Source organism: Peromyscus leucopus, chromosome 2 (genome assembly GCF_004664715.2).
Source record: "Peromyscus leucopus breed LL Stock chromosome 2, UCI_PerLeu_2.1, whole genome shotgun sequence".
In the NCBI taxonomy this organism is placed as follows: Eukaryota; Metazoa; Chordata; class Mammalia; order Rodentia; family Cricetidae; genus Peromyscus; species Peromyscus leucopus.
This window is the reverse complement of record NC_051064.1, coordinates 109,149,558-109,163,325: the sequence shown is the minus strand read 5'-3', so window position 1 is coordinate 109,163,325 and position 13,768 is coordinate 109,149,558.

The following is a 13,768-nucleotide window of genomic DNA, read 5'->3' as shown; positions in this document are numbered from 1 at the left end:
GATAATGGTGCAGTAGAAAGACTATAAAATTAGTTGTCTCAGATAAACCTGAGTTGAAATCATTAACTGCAGGACTTAGAAAACATCCAGTTAACTTCTCTGAGACTTATCTGTCAAATGGCATTAATAATGGAAGCGTTGTCATGAGGCTTGAAAGAGATGGTGTGTAGAAGTCGTTTCACATGGCTCGGCACAGAGGAAGCTCTAAACAAAAATTCTGGCTCCTTTCCCTTTTTGGATCCTTGAGGAATTTTTTGAAGAGGCAAATATTGCCTAAAAAGTTTCTAGAATTGTACTGTATTTCCTGACAGGGAAGAACAACCCTGGCATAGCTCATTGGAACTTTGCTTACCCACCCCTCAGATCAAAGGGTAGCATGGGCTCTATCTCCACCATTTTATTTTATTGAAAAAAAAAAGTTGTGTGTGTGTGTGTGTGTGTGTGAGTGTGTGTGTGTGTGTGTGTGTGTGTGTGTGTGTGTGTGTGTGTACATACAGTCATGCTCATATGTTTATGTAGAGGTGTATGGGAAACAGCCTTGGCTATTGTTTCCAAGAAGATGTTTACCTTTTTTTTTTAAATTTATTTATTTTTATTTTATGTGCATTGGTGTTTTGCCATGGGCATTGGGTCCCCTGGCACTGGAATTACAGACAGTTGTGAGCTTCCATGTGGGTGCTGGGAAATGAACCCAGGTCCTCAGGAAGAGTGGTCAGTGCTCTTAACTACTGAGCCATCTCTCCAGCCACCACCTTGTGTTTTTTTGAGACAGTGTCTCTCACTGAACCTGGAGTTCACTGATTTGTCTAGACTGACTGGCCAGCAAACTCCACGAATCTTCCTGTCTCCACCTCCCCAGCACTGGGGGATTACAAGTGTGCACCAGCATGCCAGGCTTTTCTAGGTGGTTCTGGGGGTCAAGCTCAGGACTCCATGCTTGTACAGTAGGCACTTTATAGGTGGATCTGTCTCCCTAGCTCTCCCTCTCATTTTCTCAACTACATGCCATTGCCGTCTGATTTCAGTCATGGGGCTTCCTCAATGAACACTGCACTGGGAGTTCAATGATGTTCGTCCTGGGGATATTTTCTGTGGTGCCAGACATGTTCATGCTAGACTGACCCAAGCTGGAAGGCCTGCTCTACTATAAAGTTCCCATGTGGGGTATTATTATGGACTAAATTGTGTCCCCCAAAAGATATGCTTAAGTCCTAATCCCAGGTAGCTCAGAAAGATCTTACTTAGAAGTAGTGACTCTGCAGATGTTATGAGTCAAGATGAGGTCGTACTGGTGATATAGGATTGGTCTTATCTAAAATGACTGATGTTCTTATAAACGTGTATATGAATATAGGTCTCTCCAGGGGAAAGACCAGGTGATAACATAGGCAGAGACTCAATAGCTGTAGCTATAAGCCAAGGAATGATGGCCTCCACTGGAAGCTAGGAAAAGGTGATGGCCACTCTACAGATTTTGTAGGGAGTGGGGGGCTCCGGGCAAGACCTCTTTCAGACTTCCAGCTCTGAACTGTGGGACATTTTTGTTGCTTTAAGCACTTCGTTTGTGGTAGACCTAGATATGAGTAGACCTCTCACCTCTGTCTTAGGAGTGAAGGAACCTGGTCTCCTAAGAATTCTCATCCTATAGCAGTGATATTTAGTGCAGGGATTGGTGAGGGTGGAGACTTCATCAAAGGAGTGGGTGTGTGAATGACAGGGATATGAATTGCACAGGGTCCTATGGTGAGCCAGAGGGAGTCCATGCTATAAACCATCTGAATGCTTTGTCAGCATTTTGATCCACCAGATCAGTTATATTAGCGACCACTGAGCTTTCCAGTTCATACAGGCTGCAGACTTTTGCTGCCCCCTTTCTGCATCTACAGCTTTTTATCTAGTCCACTAAAGAAGCCTAAGTGGCTCTTTTAGTAACAGTAGCCTAAGCAGTCTACTGTTATTGCTATGATTTAACATGTTATTTCGTCACTTTTTTTTATTCTTCTCTCATACATTACATCCTGACTGCAGTTTCCCCTCCTTCCACTCCTCTCAGTTCCTCTCTCCTAACCTTTACCCCAGATCAACTCCTTCTCCATTTCCCTTCAACAAAGAGCAGGCCTTCCAGGGATGTCAACCAAACATGGCATAGCAAGTTATGGTAGGATTAGGCACAAACCCTCATATCAAGGTTGGATGAAGCAACCCAGTAGGAGGAAAAGGGTCCCAAGAACAGGCAAAAGAGTCAGAGACACCCCTACACCCACATGTTCTTTTAAAAAGTTAAATGTTATTTATTTATTGTGTGTGTGCTAATACACACATGCTGTTGTATGCACATGGAAGTCAAAAGACAACTTATAAGTGTCACTGTCTTCTTTCACCAGGTGGGTCCTGGAAATGGAGTTTAGGTCTTCACGATTATTGGTAAGAACTTTTACTACTGAGCCATCTTGCCAGCCTACATCGTCTTTTATATTAAGTGGCTTGCACATGCTATTTCATTTAATGTTCATTATAGTCCTTGAGGTAAATATTCTTTTCTTAAAAAATGCATTTGTTTATTTAGCACACATGCACACACACAAATCCAGGGATTGAACTCAGGTCATCAGGCTTGGTAGCAAGCATTTTATGCATTGAGCTATCTTGCCAGCCCTGAGGTAAATGTTCTTTTTTTTTTTTTTTTTTTGGTTTTTCGAGACAGGGTTTCTCTTGTGTAGCTTTGCGCCTTTCCTGGAACTCACTTGGTAGCCCAGGCTGGCCTTGAACTCACGGAGATCCACCTGGCTCTGCCTCCCGAGTGCTGGGATTAAAGGCGTGCGCCACCACCGCCCGGCTCAAGGTAAATGTTCTTAATCCAGGTTAACTAATGGAATGTGAGGTTCAAAGAGATTTAATACATTGTCTGAACCATCCAAATGATAATAAAGGTGTAGCTGACCTACAAATTAGCCATGGTTTTGTGTGGTTCCTCAGACTTTTTCCTTAGCGACTTCCTTTCAGCAAATCTCTCAAGGTCTCAAAGTCAGCCGCATACAGCAGGTTGGTGCTCTGTCTTGAAAGACCAGCTTTCTCTGATTATATTTTATTAGTTTTGAAAATATCTCCCTTGCTAAATCTTTTCAATGTGGCCAAAACAAGATTCTCATGAAAATATGTCATAAATTTGTGTCTAGGATTTAATTTCAATTTATAAACAAAAGAACTAATAGAAAGGTTAAGTGAGAGTTTGGCTCAGTTTTATATTCTCTATTACAAAAAATTCATCACCATTGCTATGAGCAAGAGTAATTTGTATTGCTATAGACAGGGAGATTTGTATTGTTGCTAATTTTCTACAAGTTAAATTCTGTCCTTCCCTGAGTCCTAAAATAGCTTAGTCAATTGAAGATTATAAAAAGTACTTAAAAATCTGACAACTTCAGAAGTAATGACAGCTCAGAATTAAAAGAATTCCCAGTACTCTCCTTGTCCATTTCTGGTTTTTGATAAAATTTCCTATTACATTAATCAACAGACAAACAACAACATGGGTCTGGAGAGATGGCCCCATGGCTCAGAGCATGTCTGCTCTTATGGAGGACCTAAGTCCAGTTCCCAGCACCCATGCTGGGTGGCTCACAATCATCCAGAACTCCAGCTTCAGGGAATCTGACGCCCTCTTCTGGGCTCTATGGGCACCTGCACTTGTACATGCACATACCCACACACAGATACGTTTCCATATGGTTAAAAATACAGTGGATATATTTTTAAAAGTGCACAGAACTGGAGATGTGAGAGCTGGCATGTTCACCCAGCAGGTACAAGATCCTGTGGTCTGATCTCCAGCACCATAAACAAAAACAAAGGAAAGCAAAAATTCCATAAAAATATCACAATCTAAAAGGATTTCTCCTAAGGAGCAATATAGAATTCCATTACATCACTAAGAAAGAGACAGCCAACTCCATAGAAAAATGGGAACAGTTGCTAAACACATACTTCACAAATATCCAATAAAGCAAAAAGATACTCATTTTTTAGCACTAAGAACTGTAAATGAAAATAACAATGAGCCCCATTTCACACTCACCAGATAAATGTAAATATTTGCAGGCCTGGTAGTAAAACATATTAACAAAAATATGGAGTCGTGGGCGGTCTCATATATGACTTATTGGAGTTGACATGAGTAAAATGAGTAGGAAGAGAATTTGGTATAGCAATGGACTGAGTATCTGAGTCCCTTTAAATTTAATTAAGCTCCATGAAATCTTTTTTGGGGGGTGACTAGGCCATGAGAATGGAGCCCTCATGAATGTAACTAGTGACTTTATAGGAGCAGACTTGGCAGCTAGATCACTTTCTTTTTGGCAGGTGAGGATATAAGAGATTGGCTGTTTGCTGCCTGAACATGGGTCCTCGCCAGAACCTGACTATGCTGAGCCCTGATCTTGGATTTCTAGACCCTAGAACTGTGAGAAATGAGTGTTTGTTGTTTCAGCCACCCAGTCGATGGTAATTTAAGTGACAGTCCAAACAAAAACAGCTAATAAAGTTGGAGATACGTATACTAAGCCAGACACTTACTCTTCTTTTAAATACACTTCTCGGAGAACCTCTAACATACAGGAATTGAGAGCTGACAGCGACGCTACCTCTTTTTGTCCTTAGGTTATGAGAAAGTGCAGAAATGTTCATACATGGCAGCATATCAGTGATAGTGACCACTGGAAATAACTCTTAATGAGCATCCCCAGAAGAATGCCAAAACGTGCTGTAGTGTATTTTTGTATTTGTGCACTCCTAATAACATTAAAATAAATGGATACTCTGTAACATTAAAATAAAGTAGTGTTGGATAAATCTCAAAAGCTATGTTGAGAGAAAGGATCAAGTTGTAGAAGCAAAAGTACAACTTGTTAAAAGTTTTCAAACATGCGAAAACAACAGTACCGTCTTACAGGAACATATGTCTAGAAGTGTAAAAATATGAGAGAGAATGCCATCTCTAAGCTTTAGGACTGTGGTTTCCTCTGGAATTCAGGGGTGAAGGAATGATATTAAGAAAGACAGCTCAACTCCATAATATTTTAATTCTCAATAGAAATGAGGGATATTCATGTGTTTGTTATAACATTAGCATTTTTTTGTGATTAGGGATTTATTTTTTGTGATTATTTATGCATCTGGTTTTTCTTTTCTTTCTTATGTGCATTGGTGTTTAACCTGCCTGTATGTCTGTGTGAGGGTGTCAGATTTCCTGAAACTAGAGTTACAGTTTTGAGCTGCTGTTTGGGTGGTGGGAATTGAACCTGGGTCCTCTTGAAGAGTAGCCAGTGCTCTTAACCCATCTCTCCAGCCCACACCATCAATATTTCTATGTTTGAAGTAATAAACAATGTACTAGCTTACCACTTGTCTAAGAAAAGAAAGCTCTGCCCATCCCCAGTTAGAAAAAGTTCTGCTTCTCTTTCTTTTAAAAATGATTTAACTTTATTTTATACATATGAGCATTTTGCCTACCTGTATGTACGTGCACCATGTGTGTGCCTGATGCTGGGGGAAGCCAGAACAGAGCATTGGGTTCCCTGGAACTGGAGTTACAGTTAGTTGTGAGCTACTGTATGGTGCTAGGAACCAAACCTATGTCCTCTGCAAGAGCAGATGGTCCTCTTAACCTCTGAGGCATCTTTCTAGCCCTGAAAAGTTGTGCTTCTATGAAGAACTTCTGAGATGATGACACCAGTGTAAGGAACTGTCCCCTTTCAAGAATCAGGCTGACATACACAGTACTGGATAGAACACAGAGCTTAATTTGGGTACAGAGGAAGCCATCTAAATTTGTAACTGAAACATGATCTCATTTTGACTTGCAAAGACTTTGGGGACTTGGCTCTTCTCCTTCCCCATCTTCATCCGCCTGTCTTAACCTTAGGATTTTTCTTCTAGTAACTTCACCATTCTGGTACGTTTCCAATCATCTCATGTTACTTCACACCTCCAAGTACATAATTGTTCTCAGTTCTCCATGCCTAGGGCATCTTCCCCAGCTTGGCTGACCACATGCTTTCCGGCTCCTGCAATGGCATGCTGCACCCCCTGAGGATGAGTTAGCTTTCCCTCTGAACATCACTTGAACAGTGAGGTCCTGAACAGTTTCATCTTTGTCTTTCCAGGTCCCAGCAATATACGGGTCAGCAGAGGAGTTGGGGAAATGGAAGCACTCTTGGAACAAGAGAGTGCAAACCAAGTTCGCACCAGTCCTTTCCAGCACTGCGAGTGCCTGGTAATGGTTCACACGGTCACAAAATCTGATCTCAGTGTGAGGACGCTTCTACTATCCTCTATATGACCTTGGAAGAGAGAGGGTAGAGGAAGACTAGGATGGAGGACTCATCTGAAGCTCTGGAGGAGATTACAACCGATCTGGACCCAAGAGACTTTCCACAGCCACTCAGCGCTGTGGGGCCTGGATGGACAAGAACCCAAGACTCTTAGCCAATGTACTTCCTTTTCTTCTTACCCTCTGTGGCTTGAGAAAACAGCTGCCTCTTGTCATCTTGTTAAAAAATCATCCAGTGCTGGAAACAGGAAATGACTCTCCAGTTCTGAGGCAGTGGAACTGGGTCCTCTGGAGCAGGTGGCTTGGACACACCCACGATAAGAGGCACTGAGAGAACAGACGGGCCTCAGGAAAGCAATATTAAACCTGAGCAGAGTCAGAGGAAGGGCTTTGTAGTTAAATCAAGTCAGAGCAAGTTTGGTTCCAAGGGTCTCGTGACCCTCCTAAGCACACTCACACATCTGGATATTGGATTGAATCCCAAAAGAAATCCATCCTTGAGGATCATCTAGGGACAGGCTTTTGAAGGAAACAAGAGAACGGAATGACGAATTGTCATATGGATGATGCCGACCAGGTGTTCATCATTAGAAGGCTGAACAAGATGCAGGCCATAAACAAGACACAGCATTAGGAGAAATGTAGATGGTTTTGCTTAATTATTTTCAACTCTCAGCGCCAGCCCTGGGTCTGGGATGTGGTAGGTTTTACCAAGATTTGCTGACTGAATGGATGAGTTCTGGTGAAATTGCATGACTGGAAAGGCACTTCTGTGTCTGGTTTGGAAGAGAGTTGGTGGCGAAATACAACATTCTTCTGAGAGCTTTTGACATCGGGCAGGCTGAGCTGACACACCAGCTCCACAGTACCACCCGGCTTCAAGCCAGGAAAAGGCCTGGTCGAGGTTTTCATGGTTGAGGATTGGGTTTTGGATTGTGAGGGTGGATTTCCCACTGTGTTTACCCTCCCTCCCTCCCATAGAAATAATCCCCATGATTCAAAAGGAGGTGGAAATGAACAATCTGGAAGGAATGGCTTCCCATGAATAGTTTGCAGGTCTTAGGGAAGAACTCTGACCACAGGGCTGACGGGATGGGATTAAGAAGTGAGTGCCATTGACCTAATAACAGAACCGCTCGCACAGCAGAACATTGTGCTTCCTGTTGCTTTGGTTAATTTTCTAGATACACAGGTCACTTCAAATTCTTCCTACCGTCGGCCTGTGATTCCCTTTCTCCATCCTTTTGATATTTAGGCTCAGGGGGAAGACAGTTTAGAAACAGAAACAGCTATCTGGGGACAAATGCTAAATTAGGTTTCAGTATTTGAAAATGTATGGATGCCCCTCTGCGTTTGTCTCCGTTTCACACACTGGCTGAGGCCCGCATCTCTGTTTCCATTCTAGCAGCAGAGCAGAGGGACCTGGGAGCTGGATTAGTGAGTGACTTTACTCATTGTTCTGACAAGGCGCCTGCCGGGGAGTAAGTTATGGGAGGAAAGTCTGATTTTGGCTTGTAGGTTGAGGGTACAGTCCATCAGGGCTGGGAAGGCGTGGCAGTGAGAATAGCTCCCACCTGTGGCCACAGTGGTGCAAGGCAGCTGGTCACATTGTCTCAGCAGTCAGGGGGTGGAGAGGGGTGAGTGCTGCTGTTCAGCTTGCTGTCTCCTGTGTGTGTGTGTGTGTGTGTGTGTGTGTGTGTGTGTGTGTGTGTGTGTGTGTGTGTGTGCTGCACACCAGTGCATTTTCACAGAGGCCAGAGGAGGATATCAGGCGTCTTCTGCTACTCTCTGCCTATTATTTTGAGACAGGGTCATTCCTTGATCTTGGAGTTCTCAGTTTTCAGCTAGGCCCAGAGAGCCTGTCTCTGTCCCACTCAGAGCTGGGTTTACAGGCATGTGCCTGGCTTATTACATTGGTGTTGGGATCTGAACTTTGGCCCTCATACTTGAACAGCAAGGACTCTTAACCACTAAGCCACCTCTCCAGCCCCCCCCCCACCTCCTTTTACCTTTTTATGCAGGATTCCAGCCCATGGGATAGTATGACCCACATTCAGAGCGAGTTTTCTGTTCTGCCAAACCTCACATGAAATGTCTTTACAGACCTTTCCAGAGATGCATGTCCAAATTCATTTAAGTTGACCCTAGTATGGAACAAGAATTTATACTTCAATGGGGAGGCATGGGCATAGCAAAGAAAGGGTTGGGCTAAAGCAGAACCGAAACCTAACATGGCGAATATCAGCTCCTATAGCGTCATGTGCAGCTTTGGGGGCTCTCGGTGCCATCATCTGGGCTACAACAGCCTTGGGTAGTCCCACCTTCCTAGTTCTGCTGCCTGTAGTGTATGTAGCCTCTTTTGGGATGACTCTACTCTATTCCTGCACCTTTCTGTGGTGGACATTCCATGTTCTTAGCATCCCCAACATCTGAGGTCTGTACCGCAACAAACTTTACAGCTTTGTGCAATGGTCTGGTCAGGCATTCTTGCAGGGGATCGGGTTCTGCTACACATTGCCTGGCTTCAGTGACTTCTTGGAACTTCAGTGCAAGATTCCATGATGCTGTAATTCTTGCATTTTTCATGCTTTCCAACAGTCACTGATGCTCCTAAATTCTGCTGCCAGCTTGGGACACAGTCTTGTCTCCTTCCTGTCATGGCTATAGTAGTCTCTGTGAACTTTGGTGGCTAAATCTGAGATTGCTTGGGGGCAGGGAATCCCCTTTGGGAGTAATCCCAGTTCAGGCTTTTTCCTTTCAAATGAATTTGCATTTTTGAAACTTAGAGGCTTTTGTGGGTGGGATCTTGCTCTCTGTGCCCTTTTCTTATTGTCTCAGCACAGAGCAGGTTTTTTTTTTTCCTTTAATGGTGCTAATCTTTTTAACAAGCACAACAGCTTTCTCTGAATTCTCTCTGTCTGTAACTTGAAACTTGCTGTGGTGCTTAGAATAAGGATGGGCCCCATTGGCTCATATATTTGAATGTTTGGTCTCCAGTTGGCGGAACTGTTTGGGAAGGATTAGGAGGTGTGGCCTTGTTGGAGGAGGTATGTCACTGGGAGTGGGCCCATGTCTTTCCCTGTTAGCTCTCTCTGCCTCATGCATGTGGATCAGATGTAAGCTCTCAATTACTGTTCCAATACCATGCCTGTCTGCCTACTGCCATGATGAACATGGCCTCTAACACTCTGTAATTGTGAGTCCCAGTAAACTCTGTTATTAGTTGCCTTGGTCATGGTCTCTCTCTTAAACACAATTCTTTATTGATTCTTTGGGAATTTCACATTATGCACGACAGTCGTGCCCACCTCCCAGGCCCTCCATATCTACCCCTCAACCCTGCAGCATGTCTCCCAAATTTAATTAAAAGAAAACAAACAAATAACAAAAATACCCACTCACTCCTTCATCTTTTCAACACCTCTTCATTCATCCTAGTGGCATTGGGAACTGTGGTGTGTCAATTTTTGTCCAATCAGCCCCACCTGTAAAATGTTCCTTGCAATGAGTCACTGGTCTGGTTCAAGGCCTCTGATATACTGTTATCACTGGACCCTCACCAAAACTCCTCTTGGAATTCCTGCCGTTGCCCTGAGTCATGGAGATTCTGTGGTTATTTTTCTGCAGTACCGGTCCCTTCACACACTCCAGCAGGTCATAGAGGAGGTAGATGTTAGGGTTGCCAACCCAAAGCCCAGGTTGTGGGGCTGGGTAGTAGCTGAGCTGGTTGGTCTGGGCTGCAGGGACTGCCTGCTGAGGTGAGGGGCAGAGCCAGCTCACCTAGGTCCATACCATTGGGGCCAGCTCTCCCACACCCATAGTGAGGGGTGGGGCCATCTCTCCCAAGTGCAGAGTGCCAGCTCTCCCACGGGGAGGGGGTAGGACCAGCTCTCCTGCTGTAGTGACCAGCAAGGGGCAGGGTCAGCTACCCAAGGGCCAAAGAGGGGCAGGGCTGGCTCAGCACAACTCTCTGATTTCAACACGCATGGTTCCTATTACCTCTGTGGTAACACCAGCCATGGACATCATCACAGACCCCAGATGCAGCAGGAACATGGACCCAGACATGCCCTTGGCAGCAGCTCAGGCCCAAACATCAGGTCATGGTGTCTCTTAACAGCAATAGAAAAGCAGCAAAGACACTTGCTCATTCTCTTCTCCTTCTCAAACTGCGCAATAACAGTAAGCACTAACAGTGTCACAGCTCGGATGTTGTGCTGTCATGAAATGTCATCTGCCAGACACAGTAAGCCTCATCCAAGTCTTCAGGACAGGAGCAAGAAGCAACCAGCTTTCTGTTTTCCCTTTATGTCAGAATGTGACACCACTAGCCTCCAATCCAGTCCATGGCGGAGTCTTCACTGGTGGCCTTTCTGCTGGCATTCTGGCCTTCCACGCTCCCGTCAAAACAGCCCATTAAACTCAGCTTGTAACAGTCCAGGGCTTCTCCCAACTACACTGCCGACTCTCTTGCATTACTTCCACCAAGCAATCCCAAAGGCCTAGAGGCTGCCTGGCCAGGCTAATCACAGAGACTCACTCCTTGGTATCCATTTCTCTGTCACTTCCTTTCCTCGTTGTCGTGATGAAACACCTGACAAAAATCAAGTTCAGGGAGAAAACACTTAGTTTGGCTTGTGATTTGGAGGTATAGTCCATCATGGCGGGGAAGCTGTGACGGTGGGTGTGGCTTCGGAGGGTGGTGGCAGCGGTTGGAGGCAGCTGGTCTTACTGTGTCTGCAGTCAGGAAGTAGGGAGGAATGCTGGTGCCCAGCTTGCCTTTTCGTTTTTCCCTTTTACATACTCTGAGACCTCAGGCCACGGGATGGTACCGCCCAGAGTCAGTGTGAGTCATCCAGGCTCAGTCAAACCTTCTTGGAAATGCCCAGGCAAGCCCACAGGGGTGTCTCCTAGGTGATTCCAAGTCCAGTCAAGTTGACAATGACTATTTGCCATCACAGCACCCTATTATAAAGTAGTTAATGTCTTTATAGAATTCTAGAACAAAAAAATAATTCCCCAGTCTATTTTTGTCCTACCCCAAGAGTAACCTCCTCCATTTCCACCACCACATGTAGGAAACACTTCTTCCCAAGGACCCTTAGTGGTGGAGGAGAAAGTAGACTCCTTTTGTGTTTTGAGGTTTATGGTGTATTAAAGCCTGAAGAACCATCACCAAAACAGGGTGACAAAATATCTTTTTTAAGTGGTTTCATTTGACCAATTAATCCCTTTAATGCTCAAGCCATATTTCAATAGTTTGTTAGCATCTCAGTGTGTAAAATGTGTAATAATAGAAATATTTGGGCTGGAGGAGAGTTTTAGACTTCGTGTGCATGTGCAAAATATTTAAAAGTGAATCAAATAATATATCTATTGAAACACAATTAAATTGGTTGAGTGTTACATAGTGATATTCCAGTGATCAGAATGTTTAAAGACAATAAGCAGGCTTAAAAAAACATTATCCCACAGTGTAGTAAGGTGCGATGGAGACTGACAATTTGATATAAGCTCAAGAAATAGGATCAATAATTTTTGCAGCCCTGCCAGTGTCTTCCTGGGACTCTACGTCAGAAAGAGATTTTAGCATTTCAGATTAGCGTTAACTAGTTGTGTGAGTTCTGTGTGCCCACCTCTTCAGCTTTCTGCTTGTCATCAGGGAAAGGCAGGGCTAGACATCGTGTGTTCACCTCCATCATCCTGTTGCCCTTCAGGGCAACCTCCCGACCTTGGCTGGCTGGGCTCATGCTTCTCAGGTCTTCATCTGCAAATGTGAGGCTTGAGATAGGAAACCTGTAGTGTTGTGCCACACCAAAATTCTTATGAGCTCATTTCCTAGAAAATAGATATTAGAATTGAAGTATGCAGGGCTTGAGCTGCAGCTGCTGTGACTTGGTACTCTATGAGCTGTCGCTATTAAGATGTGCATCCAGGTAAGAGCACGTTGTTCCGTCTGACTTTGGCAAATGCAGCACACCCAGCCATATTCAGCCCTTGGGGGATGTGTGTGTGTGGGTGTATGTGTCTTACAACCAAACCTAGCACAGTGCCTCGTGGTCAGCTGTATGGAAACCATGTGGAATTGGTTTCTCTGGGATTCTGTGGAGAAGCTGTGGGATTTCCTCTCCTGAGACTCATTAGGCAGCTCTGTGGTTTTGCTGAAGAGGTGCCCATAAAGGCTTTGGAACTTAGAGAAAGATGCTGTCTTCCGAGGTTGAATATAAGTCAAAATGTGGGTATGGATATGCAAATTCCACATTTGAAAAGTAGACTGACAATATATCCAAAAGATGTGCCTGTTGGAAAAAGATTGGCAAGTGAAAGGCATAAAGGGGATGGATGAGAGCATGGCTCAGGAGAGAGCCACTCCAGACCCGTCAACCTAAACACCGTGCAGCCACCCCAGCAAGGACAACTCCTGTTTGATGGACATTTGTTCTCTACCGGTGTTCTGGGTAGTTTTTGTCTACTTGACACAAACTAAGGTCCCCTGGGAAGATGGAACCTCACTTGAGGAATTGTCTCTATCAGATCGGCCTATAGGTAAGACTGTGGGTCATTTTTCTTGATTGATGATTGATGTTGGAGGGCACAGTCTTCTGAGGGCAGTGCCACTCCTGAGTAAGTTGTTCTGGATGGTATAATGAAGCAAGCTGAGCAAGCAGGGATGAGCTTGCCAGGTTTCTCCATGACCTCTGCTTCAGTTTCTCCCTTTAGGTTCCTGCCTTGAGTTCCTGCCTTGGCCTCCTTCAATGATAGACTGTAACCTGTAAGCCAGATTAACTCTTTCCTCCCTAAGTTGGTTTTGGTCAGTGTGTTTTCATGGGAACAGAAAGCAAACCAGAACAATCAGCAACAGTGTGATGTGTTTTTCATATGGTATCCCATTTAATATTTCAAATATCCCAGACATCACTACTGCAGTTCACAGAGAATGAAACCGAGTTGAGGATTCAGGAAAATAGACAGATGCTCAGGGTCCACAATGAAGACTCCAGCTGTGTGACGTTGAGCCTCCATTCCTGATAACATGTGTACTACTGCATAGTCATGGCCACCCATGGCCTGTTCTAGGTGTTTCCACTGCAAGTGAGACCACATGGCTTCATGATGGGGAGCAGGTGCTATAGACTGAACTGTGTTTCTTCAAATCCAATTTAAATTTCTCCAGTGTCATGGTATTTGGAGATAGGGCCTATGGGGATTGGTGATTAGGTTTGGATAAGGCCACAAGGGTGGGGGGTTTATGGGGTGACCAGGTTTAGATGAGGTCATGAGGGTGGGGTGCCTATGATAAGATTAGTGCCCTTAGAAGAAGAAACACCAGAAACACTCTGCCTGTGTCATGTGAGCTCTCAGTAAGAAAGAAGCTGTGTGCAGCTTCAGTCAGCACCTTGACCTTGGACCCCAGTGTCCAAAACTGTGAGAGATAAATTT